Genomic DNA, 12,555 nt, shown 5'->3' on the forward strand with positions numbered 1-12,555 from the left:
GGGGGTGGGTGTATTGCGTTAACGTTTAGTGTTTGGGGAGTTGGTGGTAGTGAATGCGTTGTATCAGCAGCTTCTTGACGTAGTTTGAATGAGTCAAGGATATAAGGCGCGTTCGTAGACTCCCATTCTGTGTCAGCTTTGTGGGGCAGTGGGTAGAGCACCATGTACATTGCGTTCCGCCCGCAGGGTCGAGGGATCGAAACCAGGCGCCGGATAGTATTTTTTTTATATACTGTAAGTGGAGGGGTGCGGACTACGACTACGGACGTCAACGCGGGTGACATCGTGAGTTACTGAAATGCTCTGCATTTAATATAATGGGGTTATTGGCAGGTCTTGCAAGAGGCACCAACGAGGTCTGGCCGCTTCAGGGTCCAAAGGAGGTGTGGCGGCCGCGCGCAGATCTCGCGCCGAAGCCCTGTAGATGGAGCTGCCGCTGTGTTGCTACGGGGACATATACCCACTGGAGGATTGTCGCCACTCAGACACTCAGAAGGTCAGCCTCCACTTCAGCCGAACACATACCCGCTCGGGGAGACTGAAACTGATATATATATATATATATATATATATATATATATATATATATATATATATATATATATAGATATATATATATATATATATATATATGTATATATATATATATATATATAGATATATATATATATATATATATATATATATATATATATATATATATATATATATATATATATATATATATATATATATATATATAGGGTGTGGAAATGAGGAACTCGTTAGGAAATACAGAAAAAAATGCCGGCAGTCTACAACGCCACAGCAGGCATAGAGGAATGGTTGGACTATGTTTTACCGTTAGAGACGTTACATTATTTTTTTAATAATTACGTGAGAAGGAAAGAAAGAAAAACACGCGCGCGTGTTTTTCTTTCTTTTTTCTCACGTAATTAATAAAAAAAATAATGTAACTTCACTAACGGTAAAAAACAGTCCAACCATTCCTCTACGACTGCCGGCATTTCTTTCTGTATATATATATATATATATATATATATATATATATATATATATATATATATATATATATATATATATATATATATATATATATATATATATATATATATATATATATAAATATATATATATATATTTATATATATATATTTCTGTCTCTTGTATATTTAAAGAAATGTTTACTTCATTAACCATAGTAAAAAAGAAAAAGAGCCTAACCACACCCCTATGCCTCCTTTGGCGTTGTAGACTGCTGACCTATCTTTCTGTATATATATATATATATATATATATATATATATATATATATATATATATATATATATATATATACAGAAAGAAATGCCGGCAGTCTACAACGCCAAACAAGGCATAGGGGAATGATTACACTATTTTTTACTGTTAGTGACGTTACATTCTTTTTTTTTATTATTATTATTATTAATTACGTGAGAAAGAAAGAAAGAAAAACGCGCCCAGAGTGGGGACCGAACCCACGCCTTTCGATTAGATCTCGAATGCCTTACCAATTCGGCTATCTGGGCGACTGTGTTCTCCTTCACATTCTGGGGTATTTATATTTACTACAACTGTATCTGACGCTTGAGGGTGGTAGCCAGCGCCACTCAGACTACACGGGGAGAAGGGGACCTTCTTTTCATCCCCCGGGGCGTGACACGAACGTCTACAGCCTGTCATAAGCGGGTGACTGGCGGTGAACCCTCTTATGCTACCTTGGCATCAAGGCTGCCAGAACCGAGGCCCTCGCTGAGCTTTTCGCACGATAAACGGGTTTGGAAATGAGGGGCTCGTCAGGAAATACAGAAAGAAATGCCGGCAGTCTACAACGCCAAACAAGGCATAGGGGAATGATTACACTATTTTTTACTGTTAGTGACGTTAGATTCTTTTTTTATTATTATTATTAATTACGTGAGAAAGAAAGAAAGAAAAACACGCGCCAAGAGTGGGGACCGAACCCACGCCTTTCGATTATATCTCGAATGCCTTACCAATTCGGCTATCTGGGCGACTGTGTTCTCCTTCACATTCTGGGGTATTTATATTTACTACAACTGTATCTGACGCTTGAGGGTGGTAGCCAGCGCCACTCAGACTACACGGGGAGAAGGGGACCTTCTTTTCATCCCCCGGGGCGTGACACGAACGTCTACAGCCTGTCATAAGCGGGTGACTGGCGGTGAACCCTCTTATGCTACCTTGGCATCAAGGCTGCCAGAACCGGGGCCCTCGCTAAGCTTTTCGCACGATAAACGGGTTTGGAAATGAGGGGCTCGTCAGGAAATACAGAAAGAAATGCCGGCAGTCTACAACGCCAAACAAGGCATAGGGGAATGATTACACTATTTTTTACTGTTAGTGACGTTAGATTCTTTTTTTATTATTATTATTAATTACGTGAGAAAGAAAGAAAGAAAAACACGCGCCCAGAGTGGGGACCGAACCCACGCCTTTCGATTAGATCTCGAATGCCTTACCAATTCGGCTATCTGGGCGACTGTGTTCTCCTTCACATTCTGGGGTATTTATATTTACTACAACTGTATCTGACGCTTGAGGGTGGTAGCCAGCGCCACTCAGACTACACGGGGAGAAGGGGACCTTCTTTTCATCCCCCGGGGCGTGACACGAACGTCTACAGCCTGTCATAAGCGGGTGACTGGCGGTGAACCCTCTTATGCTACCTTGGCATCAAGGCTGCCAGAACCGAGGCCCTCGCTAAGCTTTTCGCACGATAAACGGGTTTGGAAATGAGGGGCTCGTCAGGAAATACAGAAAGAAATGCCGGCAGTCTACAACGCCAAACAAGGCATAGGGGAATGATTACACTATTTTTTACTGTTAGTGGCGTTAGATTCTTTTTTTATTATTATTATTATTAATAATTACGTGAGAAAGAAAGAAAGAAAAACACGCGCCCAGAGTGGGGACCGAACCCACGCCTTTCGATTAGATCTCGAATGCCTTACCAATTCGGCTATCTGGGCGACTGTGTTCTCCTTCACATTCTGGGGTATTTATATTTACTACAACTGTATCTGACGCTTGAGGGTGGTAGCAAGCGCCACTCAGACTACACGGGGAGAAGGGGACCTTCTTTTCATCCCCCGGGGCGTGACACGAACGTCTACAGCTTGTCATAAGCGGGTGACTGGCGGTGAACCCTCTTATGCTACCTTGGCATCAAGGCTGCCAGAACCGAGGCCCTCGCTAAGCTTTTCGCACGATAAACGGGTTTGGAAATGAGCGGCTCGTCAGGAAATACAGAAAGAAATGCCGGCATTTCTTTATTTATATATATATTTATATATATATATATATATATATATATATATATATATATATATATATATATATATATATATTGTAGCGTTGATTATGGACGCGATATCAGCAACTGGCACAGTCGTCTATGCGAGGACAATTCCCCGTTGGGGATATTCGGTGTGGTACACGCCCGACGACGAGAAGGCAGAAGAAGCGCTTGGCGCACGGGCCGATCCTGTATCGCGTCGGACCTTTCTTCCTTAGCACGTAGAATCTCGGCTTCTCCGCAGCTCTAACTGCTCGTTAGTGGTCCAATAAACCACGCTTCAGTTTGGTGGAGGTGCTGGGTACGCCCCGGGGATTAAAAAGAAGGTCCCCTTCACCCCGTAAAGTCGGAGTGGCGCTGGCTACCACCCCCAAGCACAGGAATAAATTACATTGACATAAATACCCCAGAAAGTGGAGGGGAAAAATAGCCCCGCCGGTAGCGTAGTGGTTATCGCACCAGACCGGTATTCTGGAGGTCGTGGATTGGGATCCCACCTTGCGGGCATTTTTTCTCCACTTTCTTTCTAAAATTTTTTATCTGTTCCCATGACCAACCATATCCCCCCCCCTTTGCTTTCCGAAGTTTTCTTGACTGCCAACCCTTCTATATAAATAAATAAATATATATATATATATATATATATATATATATATATATATATATATATATATATATATATATATATATATATATATATATATATATATATATATACATATATATATACATACACATACACGTTAGCGTAGTGGTTATCGCACCGGACGCGTATTCTGGAGGTCATGGGTTTGGATCCCACAGAGCGGGCATTTTTTCTACACTTTCCCTCTTTCCAAATTCTTCATCTGTTTCAATGACCTACCACATTCGCCCCTCTGCTTTGCGAAGTTTTCTTGACTGCCAACCCTTCATTAACTTTGGAAGGTGGATCGGCCGCCGACGTCGACGACGGTCTACTCCAAGCAAACTAAAAATGTACAATATGTACACTTTATTTACACTACGTATTTACAACTTTCAATGCTCGTGATCACATAAAGAGGCCGGGTAAGGCCCACGTCGAGCGGGGCTCACTGCGCTAATATCTTCTCTCTCCTCCTTGTCTCTGTCCCTCACAAAACATCAAACTCCTCGGTTTTACCACTAAACCCCTGCTCGTTGTGACAAACGGGACGTCACAACTTGAGAGTGAGGATGGCTCATTGATTAGCCCACACTAGCCCACTCATTGGCCACCATGACAAACAAAGCTAGGTAGTTCAAAATAGTCACGTGACCCACCTCTCTCACTCTCATACAGAAATCTAAACATATTCCGCAGAACATAAATATACCAGAGATGAAAATTAACGAACTAAAAGCAGGCCTAACGACGGGAATCTGCTCTCGGGCGGCAGGTCTTAAACTATTGTCATATAGTGCACACCTGTTTGTGCTCCTCGCCGCCAGAATTCCTTTACTTTGTAAACACGTGGAGCGCCTAACAACATCTGGTGCCCTACCTATTGTTGCATCCCAGCCGCTGAGTCGCCAGGTTCAAATGCGTGACGAGCTGAAACTACGCCCAGTAACTTTGAGCAGTGCAACTTCACAGACAGAACGTCTGGTGACCTCTTGCTATGTTTGACCGAAGGTTTGACCCCTTGACCGACCTTCAGCTCCCGTCCGCTTCGGGCTTTCTCATGGCGGTAATCACGGTCGTTAAAAGTTCAATAGTCACCCTCCACCGGTTTCTCAAACGAACGCAAGGAAATCCTCCTTCGAAAGCTGACATCGCTTTCACCAATTATGGGGTGACCGACGCGCTCGTATGCGTCGTCTCCGGGCCCGCTCGTCGGGTGAACACAAAAGCGCGGCGAATAACAAAGAAGCCAAAGCGGTTTCTCCTTACGCCCTTCACGCCCAAGTCAGCTCGGTCGGCGTGAACACAAACACCATACAGGTAAAAAAGCCAAACCAACCGAAAAATATTTAGTTGCCTGGCCGTTTAAATTAATAAGTGAGGGCCCGAACTTAACACCTTCTTTCTGTCTCAATTCAACGAGACCCTCATTTTCCCATTCTGATTAGCAATATGAATAGCGAGGGCCTCTGGTCTGGAATAATGGTGGCTTAAGAGGGTTTAAGGCTGGTCGACCACTCTTGACATGTCGTAGGCACTCGAGTCACGACCCGGGGGTTAAAAAGAAGGTCCCCCCTTCACCCCGAGAAGTTCCAGTGGCGCTGGCTACCACCCTCAAACCCAGGAAGCAAAATACCTTAAAGGGGCCCTGAAAGGCATTTTGGGCACACTAAAAGAACTAGCGCAACCGTTAGATTGGGTCGTCAACGTCCTCTGTGCCAAGTACTACTCTTGTACGCGCAGCAGAAAGCTCACACTTTTGTTGCAAAGTTTGTCGTTTTTTTTTCACCCTTCCCTTCGTGTTTTTGGGCGCCGCCATCTTCACATGTCTACATCATCGATTCCCAGATGTTCGTCATGAGCTAGACATCCTGCTATTGGGCGGCTTTTTCACGCACTTCCGGCAAAGAGATGAGTCGTCTGCTCAGCGTCGGCTCGCCGGCTGATCTGCCAGCGGAGTGCTTGGGCATTTTACGACAAACGAAACAAGTGTAAAACAAACGCTTAACCTTTTGTATTGAATGCAACACGGCCATAACACGACATGGGTATTCTGTTACCTGAGTACGTTCCATAAAGAAAGCGTTGAAGCCCCGTGGCACTTCTTTCGTGCAATCGCAGAGAACGCCCTGAGCCGAATGCCCGGGTTTGACGCATACATTTTATTCAACTTCAAAACGATCCAGAGATGCGTTTCTAACGAACACAACGTCACAACATGCGTTGAAAGTCTGAACCACAATTTACAGAGGATGGGTTGCCTCCTGCCCGTCGTAAATTCGGTACTCACCTCGCGCGCGGTTTGCGGGGACGAACAGCAAGTCACTTAACTCTGGCGCACAAGCCGATGGCTTTTAGCCACGCACACTGCACATACCCCATGCGAGGTTGAGTCGTACGTCGCACGAGAAAGATAATCCAGACCATGGGAAGCACTATCCACCCGCAGAAGCACAACGTCGCATTTCATCGCGAAACAAAGGCGTCCAAACACACACACCATCGCCTCCTGTAATGCCAAACGCATCTCGCACTTCCCAATGGGAGTGAGTGGTACGCCTGCAGTTCCCACATGTCGCGAAGTGGGGCCCCAAGCTGAACCGGGATCACGCAACCGTAACTGACTTCTGGAGCGGTTTGTTCCTTGTTACCAAGGCAACCGATGTTTGAGATTGTCAAAGAAATGGCGCTCGCTCCAGCGCTAGAAAGCTCAGAGCCGCGACGGAGCATGTTTTGCCAACGTTGCCGCTCTCCACCACGCGTCGCCCCAAGCTGAACTGGTCACATGATTGAAGCGTTTTGTGCACGGGTTCTGTATCGCTTTAATATGACTTCTTCACATGCCGCCGGCAGGAATTACCACCGCCGCAAAATAAGACCCGGCACCAGCGGGGCCACATCTGATACGGCGCTTTTTGGATAAACAGTGCGCGGTGCATCAAGGGAACGAGCGCACGACCCTCCTTGTGCGGCTGCGAGTTCGCCGCCGATAAAAAGTCATGTGCCGCCAGCAACGTACACCGCGAAACGGCAAGGCCAGGCCGCCGCATACATGCGGCCAGATTTTTCGTTCGCTTTTCCAGCCTTGAGCGGAGTGCATGATTCATGGTGTCACTGTCAACAAAGCTTGCCCGTAGCAGACGACAATAGCGGAAGTACGTCACCTCTGCGGAGCGCAGCATCATGGGAGGCAAGTCTTGCGCGCCGTCAACAGCGGAGAGTAAGTCGAAAGGAGGAGGAAACGCGGAGCGACGATAATGCGCGGTTTTTGATTTACGATTTCTCAGCTAATACTCATCGCTTTAACATAATTCTTGCGGGAGGAGATTGCAAATACATTGCTTTATTTGGGTACATGTACATCCATGCATCGGCGGAAGGCATTTCAGGACCCCTTTAACATCAATACCATAGAAAGTGGCGGGGAAACAGCCCCGCCGGTAGCGTAGTGGTCATCGCACCGGACGTGTATTCAGGACGTCGTGGGTTCGGATCCCACCCGGCGGGCATTTTTTCTCCACTTTATTTCTGTCTTTCCATATTCGTCATCTGATTCAATGACCTGCCACATTCTCCCCTTTGCTTTTCGAGGTTTTCTTGACTGCCAACCCTTCATCATAATCACCAGCCTATCTGCGCCCACTGCAGGGCAAAGGCCTGTCCCATTATTCTCCAATTACCTCGGTCCTGTGCCAACTGTGACCAATTTATCCCCGCTAACTTCTTGATCTCATCTGCCCATCTAACTTTCTGCCGCCCCCTGCAACGCTTGCCTTCTCTAGGGATCCACTCTGTTACCCTTAATGACCAGCGGTTATCTTGCATTCGCATTACATGCCCTGCCCACGTCCATTTCTTCTTCTTAATTTCTACTAATATGTCTTTAACTCCAGTTTGCTCCCTGACCCACTCCGCTCTCTTCTTGTCCCTTAATGTTACACCTATCATTTTCGGCTCCATTGCCCGCTGAGTCGTTCTCAATTTAAGTTGAACCCTCTTAGTGAGCCTCCAAGTTTCTGCCCCGTAGGTGAGTACCGGTAAGATGCAGCTGTCATACACTTTCTTCTTCAGCGACAATGGTAGGCTGCTATTCATTATCTGAGAATGTCTGCCATATGCACCCCACCCCATTCTGATCCTTCTAATTATCTCCGCCTCATGGTTGGGATCTGGGGTCACAACTTGGCCTAAGTATATATATTCGCTTACCACTTCCACTGCCTCGCCATCTATCTCAAACTGCTGTGCTGTCCCGCGGTTATTGATCATTACTTTAGTTTTCTGCATATTAATTTTCAGGCCCACGGTTCCACTCTGTTCGCCCAGTGCGGAAAGCATGCTTTGCAATTCGTCCCCCGAGTTACTTAGCAAGGCAACGTCATCAGCAAATCTGAGGTTACTGAGGTATTCTCCATTAACCCTTACTCCCACCTGTTCCCAATCCAACGTTCTGAATACTTCTTGTAAGCATGCTGTGAATAACATTGGAGAGATTGTGTCTCCTTGTCTAACACCCTTCCGTATAGGTATTTTACTGTTCTCCCTTTGGAGGATGATGGTAGCTGTAGACCCATTATAGATATCCTGTAGTATTCTTACATAATGCTCATCTACCCCCGGTTCCGTAATGCCTGAATGACTGCTAGGGTTTCGACCGAGTCAAATGCTTTCTCATAATCTATGAAGGCTATATATAGGGGTTCAGTATACTCAGCGCACTTCTCTATCACCTGATTGATCGTGTGAATATGGTCCATTATTGAATAACGTTTACGGAACCCTGCTTGTTCTTTAGGTTGACTGAAATCTAAGGTTGCAGATATTCGGTTAGCGATTACCTTGGTAAATACCTTGTAGACGACTGAGAGTAAGCTGATCGGCCTGTAATTTTTCAAGTCCTTCATGTCGCCTTTCTTATGGATTAGGATGATGTTCGCGTTCTTCCAAGATTCCGGTACCATTGCGGTCATTAGGCATTGCGTATACAGGTTTGCCAGTTTTTCAAGTACAATTTCTCCGCCATCATTCAAGAGGTCTGCTGTTATCTGATCCTCACCAGGTGCTTTGCCCCCTTTCATTTCTTTCAAAGCATTCCTTACTTCTTCGGTCGTTACTGCTGGGATGTCTATCTCCTCTGAACTACTGTCTCGTTCGGCATTATCCTGTATGTCCCGGCTACTGTACAGATCCCTATAGAACTCCTCGGCCACTGTGACTATTTTATCCCTATTTGTGATGACATTGCCTTGCTTATCCTTAAGTGCATACATCTGATTTTTCCCCACGCCAAGACGTCTCTTCACTGCTTTCAGGCTACCTCCGTTTTTTACAGCGTATTCCATCCTCTCCATATTATACATCCGTATGTCAGCTGTCTTACGCTTATTGATTAGCTTCGAGAGCTCGGCTAGTTCAATTCTGTTAGCTGCGGTGGAGATTCTCATGGTTTGCCGTTTACTGATTAGATCTTTCGTCTCCTGAGAAAGTTTACCAGTATCCTGTCTAGCCATAGTTCCCCCGACGTCTACTGCACACTCCGTGAGAATGCGTGTAAGGTTGTCGCTGGCTTCCTGTGTTGTAAGCTCGGCTTCCTCGTTAAGGGCGGAATATCGGTTCTGCAGCGCGATCCTGAATTCTTCTACTTTACATCTTACTGTTAGCTCATTTATCGGCTTCTTACGTACTAGCTTGTTGCGGTCCCTCCTCAAATCTAGCCTAATTCGAGATCTTACCATACGGTGGCCACTACACCTTACCCTTCCGAGCACTTCCACATCCTGCACGACGCCAGGGTTATCGCATAATATGAGGTCTATTTCATTTTTGTGCTCCCCATTCGGGCTCCTCCAGGTCCACTTCCGACTCTCCCGTTTACAGAAGAAGGTATTCATTATGCGTAGGCTATTCCGTTCTGCAAACTCAACTAGTAGGTCCCCCCTGCCATTTCTACAGCCCAGACCATAGTTCCCAACTGCCTTGTCTCCAGCCTGATTCTTGCCTACTTTAGCATTCAAGTCCCCCATAACTACGGTATACTGCGTTTTTACTTTAGCCATTGCCGATTCCACATCTTCATAGAAGCGTTCCACTACTTGGTCGTCGTGGCTGGATGTGGGCGCGTAGCCCTGCACCACCTTGAGCTTGTACCTCTTATTGAGCCTAATTACAAGACCTGCTGCCCTTTCGTTAATGCTATAGTACTCGTCTATGTTGCCAGCTATGCTTTTATTGACTAGAAATCCCACTCCCAGTTCTCTTCTGTCCTCTAGACCACGGTAACATATATGACGTGTCCATTTTTCAGCACAGTAAAGGCTTCGCCTGCCCTCCTAACCTCGCTAAGCCCTATTACATCCCATTTAATGCCCTCAAGTTCCTCGAACAACACCTCTAGACTTGCTTCGCTAGATAAGGTTCGCACGTTAAACGTTGCCAGGTTCAGATTCCATTGGCGGCCTGTCCGGATCCAGGGATTCTTAGCACCCTCTGCTGCGTCACAGGTCTGACCGCCGCCGTGGTCAGTTGCTTCGCAGCCGCTGGGGACTGAGGGCCGAGGGTTAATTGGCGTATTCATGGGAGGTTGTCGCCGGTACTACACCAGGGTGGCCAACCCTGCTCTGGTGAGGGAGTGCATTACCGGCAATGGTCGCCGGGGTCAGGCCGCACCCCAAGCCCCTTTGTGCAATTCCATCAATACGCGGATTTTTTTTTAATCCGGTGTGAATTGTCCGGCACCGGGATTCGAACCACGGTCCTTCAGCACGCGAGGCGGGTGTTCTGCCTCTACGCCATCGCTGCATCCATCGCCATCGCTGCCAACCCTTACTTTCGTCTTAATTCAACGAGCCCCTCATTTTCCCATTCTGATTTGCTACATGCATAGCGGGCCTCTGTTCTGGCAGTCTTGGTGGCAAAGGTAGCTAAAAAGGGTTCAACGCTGGTCGAACACACTTGACATGTCGTAGACACTCGAGTCACCGCCCGGGGGATAAAAAGAAGGTCCCCCCTTCACCCCGAGTAGTCCTAGTTGCGCTGGCCACCAGTCCCAAGCACAGGAAACAAACTACCTTAACATAAACACCCGATAAAATGGCGGGGAAACAACCCCGCCGGTAGAGTAGCGGTCATCGCACCAGACGTGTATTCTGGACGTCGTGGGTTCGGATCCCACCTGGCGGGGGCATGTTTTCTCCATTTTCTTTCTTTCAAAATTCTTTATCAGGCATCCTCCCCTTTGCCTTCCGAGGTTTTCTTGACTGCCAACCCTTATTTCTGTCTTATATATATATATATATATATATATATATATATATATATATATATATATATATATATATATATATATATATATATATATATATATATATATATATATCTGCGTGAGTATGTCTGTGTGTGTATAATTTTTATAGAACACGCACACATGCCATGAGAAAGACAGGCAGACAGGCATGCAAAATATACGGATACAAACTGGAGACATGCAAACCTACAATCGTAAACTCAGGAAGAACTCAGTCGTTCTTTTGTTTGTTTGCATTTATGCAAGGCAAATCGTACAGGAGTACTGTCTCGAGTGACAGGGCTAAAGACAACAAAAAGCCTAATGAGGCCATGCCACCTGTAAAGGACTAATATTGAATAACACTCACACATCCCAAAGTAAGTTTTGGACGGTGCTTACAAAGAAAGTAAGTTAACCAAGTGTGTGAGGCGAAAGATACACGAATGTAAGCCTAGGTTAGAAAAACGGTTTGCTCACTAGAACTGATCGAGATTGGCCAGTGTATTCTCTAGCCACGTGCTATCGGGGTGCAGTTGGTGCGCCTGCTGCCAGATAAGACGGCGTCTCATAGTGGCACGGCCCATATCTGCGAATTGGCTCTGAATGCAGCCCATGCTTTACTATAACGCTTCGGGTGGCGGTTTTATCGTACTATATATCCAGGGAGGTACGACGAACTGTGACCGATAAAGCCTACTGTGATCGGAAATAATCACAAAGTTTGTAGTGCAATGGCAACTTAATGTAGGTATACACGCCAGCGTGAGTCTGCTTCCTTAACTGCGGCATGATACTACTCACACAGAAAGGGATAATAGAAACGCCAAAGCGGGGGGAGCCGTGGAACCCTCGGGAAACGTTTCACGGCGATGGCATCTGGCCATTCGCCCACACATCTAACTATTGTTTATTTACAAAACTGCCTCGCATTGCACCGGTAGGATTATCACAGGGAGAGAAAATAATCGTACATAAAAGGAAAAGAAGAATGAAGAGAGGAATTGCAACAAAAAAATGGAACAAAGAGAGACGGAGAGGGATATAAAAAAACAGTACAAAAAATGATTTAGGACATGGAATTGAGCCGACAGAGGGCTTACCAAGGCAGGTGTAATGGTTTATTTTATAAATGTCAACAAAGGCCTCGCGTCTCTCCCTTTGTCTCTATCCATATACCTTTACCCTTCTGTAACGGGGTGCTCGCATATCTTTTCTTCTTTTTTGCCAGCTGCACAGGCATGCCTAAAATACGAAGAACACAAAATAAAACAACGGAAAGGAAATGCATGTAACTATAAATAAGAG

At 45.8% G+C, this 12,555-nt stretch overlaps 1 non-coding gene across 1 annotated transcript; it reads right to left on the reverse strand.

The window, feature by feature from the left end:
- Positions 1–1,964: 1,964 nt before the first annotated feature.
- Trnai-uau (transfer RNA isoleucine (anticodon UAU)) lies at positions 1,965–2,036 on the reverse strand. Its single transcript has one exon. It is a non-coding gene; the product is annotated as a tRNA-Ile (tRNA).
- Between the last annotated feature and the right edge of the window lie 10,519 nt (positions 2,037–12,555).

Source organism: Haemaphysalis longicornis, unplaced genomic scaffold (assembly GCF_048455015.1).
Source record: "Haemaphysalis longicornis isolate Haplotype H1 unplaced genomic scaffold, Haemaphysalis longicornis Haplotype H1 scaffold_2, whole genome shotgun sequence".
Lineage (NCBI taxonomy): Eukaryota > Metazoa > Arthropoda > Arachnida > Ixodida > Ixodidae > Haemaphysalis > Haemaphysalis longicornis.